The sequence below is a fragment of the Talpa europaea genome, assembly GCF_964194135.1.
Source record: "Talpa europaea genome assembly, chromosome: 11".
NCBI classification, from domain to species: domain Eukaryota; kingdom Metazoa; phylum Chordata; class Mammalia; order Eulipotyphla; family Talpidae; genus Talpa; species Talpa europaea.
Genome location: NC_140078.1, coordinates 18,944,018 through 18,947,796, shown reverse-complemented (window position 1 = coordinate 18,947,796; position 3,779 = coordinate 18,944,018).

Here is a 3,779-nt window from a genome sequence, read left to right as displayed (position 1 = left end):
CTTCTGTCCCCCAGCCTTCCCTGCCCCCTTTCCTCCGCTGGGTGACGGCTCAGAAGCACCTTGCTCCAGCCCTGTGGGGCGCTCCATTTGGCCCTTGCTTCTTGGGAGCCCAGGTGCAAAGGTTTCTGAAAAACAACAGGATTAAGTACTTAAAAAGGCCTACACAATTACCCTGTAAACTCTTTGTTAAGAAACATCCACCTCCTATCTCCAGGAAACTTTTTAAGATATTCAGACAGAGTTCAGCAGCTCCCATTCAGGGGAGGAAACAAGTTGAGTCACCATCAAACTTCCAGAGTCAAGGAATGGTGCCATCTCTCCAAATGCAAACCCCTCAAAAGCGCCAGGGCTTGGCCACGGCGGACTGCATGACACTGGTAGGAGCCTCTGAATGACCTGGGGTTGGGGGGCACCCAGCCGTATTGCTGCATACTGTGAGGTGGTGGTGCATTGCTTACCAGTTTTTAATGGGGAACTGTGTATCAACACATGCTTGGTCCACTGTAAAAAGAACTGAGGCTGCATTCTGTCTTCATTCCAGGTTCTGCCCTGTTGTTTTGTAATAAAGTAACCCTTTTCAGGCTGTGTTGGCTTGTTTTGGTTCAGGCTGACTTTATTGTTTAGATGATGAATAAAAAGGTTCTGAAGGAACGGTTGGCATCTAGTTGTCTTTATGCATGGATTAAACTAGGTGCTCTTCAAAAATTCTCTTCCTGATTTTGGTGAAGGCCCTGGGTCTTCAGTGAAATTGGCTGTAGTCCAAAGTTGGAATCCTGGGGCCTCCCTGGTGGCACAAGGGGTTAAGTCTCAGCACTATCAAGCTGTCGCCAGCTACTGCTACATGAGTTCAATCCCCGGCCAGGGATTGACCTGTTGACCCACATGGTGCAGCAGACCTCTCCTGTCTGCCCACTGCTCCCCTCAGCAGTGTATTTCAGTAGATCCACCTGTTCTGCTCCCCACTCTGTCTCTGGTGAATCCTCTCATCATACCTCTGACCTGTACCCCAGTTCTTATATGCATAAATAAATCTTAAAAAATCAATGCATATCAGAACAGAGCCGCCCATTCTTTGTAACAAACACCATGTTTCTTCAGATGCATGATTTATTTAACCTGTTTTCACCAATGGGTAGTTAGCTTGTTTCCTTATATAAATTCTCATAAACAGTGCTGTAGCTGAATATTTTTGTATGCACAGAAGCATATTTATGCCAATAGATGTGAATTGCTGGGTCAGAGTATCCAAGAGTATAGCACTTACTCAGTTCCCCTGTTGCCTCCCTTTCCTTCCAGAGGGTTCCCCCACCCCCATCAGCAATGGAAATTTTAATTTTTACTCTTTCGTTGTTTACACCAATGATTATACAATACACACTTTGGCTAATACACCTTGAAGCGCTTTCCATATCAATACATAGAGTCTGCATCTGTGTCTCCTTGTAGGCTATTCCTTTTTTTATTTTTTTTTAAGATTTTTTAAAAAAATTTATTTATACAAGAACCAGGGTACAGGCCAGAGATGCAGGGGGGTGAGAGGATTCACCAGAGAGAGTGAGGAACAGAACAGGCAGACTGACTGAAATACACTGCTGAGGGGAGCAGCGGGCAAGACAGGAGAGGTCTGCCTCGCCATGTGGGTTTCTCCCTGGCTGGCCGGGGATAGAACTCATGCTGCAGAGGCTGTGGATTGCCTCATAGTGTGGTGTTTAGGGAGGCCCCCTTGTAGGCTATTCTGATGTGTGCGGTCATAATCACCATTTTTGTTTTGTTTCTAAAGATTTATTTATGCATACAAGATTTGGGGTGTAGGCCAGAGGTGCAGGGTTGAGAGGATTCACCAGAAATAGAGTGTAGAGCGGAACAGTCAGATCTCCTGAAATACACTGATGAGGAGCAGCAGGTGAGACAGGAAGGAGAGGTCTGCTGCACCATGTGGTTAGCTCCCTGGCCTGGGATTGAACTCAGGCTGTTGTGGTGGGCCTTTGCAGTGCTGAGACTTCACCCCTAGACCACCAGGGAGGCCCTCGACTATGATTTTAAAAGTCCGCCAATTTAAGTGTTAAGCTCATCTGAAAAACACTTACAGAAACAGCCAGAGAATGTTTGACCAAATACCTGGGCACAGTGGCCCAGCCAAGTTAACACACAAAACCATCACAGTGCCAAACTGACCTCAACAGAGACTGTTCTAAGGCATGCAAGCTTGCTGTCCATAAGTACTAAAGAAGAGGTAATCAGTGCCTTTGGACAGAGTGACCAAATGTGTCCAGGTGTCTGAATGCCTCATGTGCCCGAGATGGATGAGAATCTAATGTGAAGCGAATTCACAGACAGAACGGGAAGGCGCCTAACTTAAGTCTAGTTAAATCCACTCACATGCAGATGGGGAAGTGGAGGCCTGGAGACTGTGGTCACTAGCCAGTGGCCAGGGCCGCCCAGTAGTGCTAGTGTCAGGCAAGGTGCTCTGAAGGAGTTGCTTCCAGATGGCCACTGGGCAGATTGTGCCAAAGAGCTTTCGGCCTGCCGAGTTCAGGTCCTCCTACCCTTCCTGGACCGCATCAGTGGCTTCTGAATGAGCCAGCGTCAGGCTTCCACATCCCAGTGTCCAGAATCCAGCCTGTTGCGGCCTCCCTGGTGGCGCAACGGGTTAAATCTCAGCACTATCAAGCTATAGGCAGCCACTGCAGCAGGAGTTCTATTCCAGGCCAGGGAGCTGACCCACATGGTGCCGCAGACCTGTCTCGCCCGCTGCTCTCCTCGGCAGTGTATTTCAGTAGATCCGCCTGTTCTACTCCCCGCTGTCTCTGGTGAATCCTCTTAACCCCTGCACCTCTGGCCTTTACCCCAATTCTTGTGTGCATAAATAAATAAATCTTTTAAAAAAATCTGGGGAAATGGGTTTGATTGTTGTTCAGACAGTAGACAGAGTATAGATAAGTCTATTGTGTAAGGTGGCCAGGCAGGGGCCATCTCCCAAGAGCAGCAGAAGCCCTTGCTCCCGGCTCTGCTGGCATTCTCAGAGCGCCGCCTATGGGCCCAAGATCCGCTGGGCCCTTGGGAGCGGAGCCATAAGCTGTGTACACAGATCACTGACCTGACCGTTTGTCTCTTCAGGGACCCTATTTCTATGCAAGAAGAGATTATGTCCTCATTCCCATCTGCTGTAGTTCAGATCCCATCATGAAGTCCAGGAACGGCTCCTGTCCTCTAGTATTGGAATCTTGTCACAAATATAACCTATTGAGTCAGGGACATTGATCAGGGCTGCAGACTGTTAGGCAGGGATTTGGCCACAAGGCTCGGGATTGGAGCTGGTTCTTTCTTACTTTTAGCACTTCATCATCCTATTGATTCACTCTTGTTCCTCTTCTCCTTAGACATCTGCTGTCTGTTTGTCTAGCCTTTGGCTGCTGGATATTCTTTTTTATAATTTTTTTTATAATTTTTTTTTTTTTTTAGGATAGAGCCTTATTATTTTTTTTTTAAGATTTATTTTTATTTATTTATTTATACAAGCACTGGGCACAGTCAGAAGCGCGGGAGGGTGAGAGAATTCACCAGAGCCAGAGCGGGGAGCAGAGCAGGCAGAAGGACCGAAGTACACTGCTGAGGGGAGCAGCGGGCGGCAGGAGAGGTCTGCGCGCCATGTGGGATCCTCTCCAGGTGGCCGGGGAGCAGCCGGGAATCGAACTGGCGCCGCAGAGGCCGTGGGCAGCTTTGCAACCCAGAGCTCAACCACTGCGCCACCGGGGGAGGCCCGGCTGCTGGATATTCTT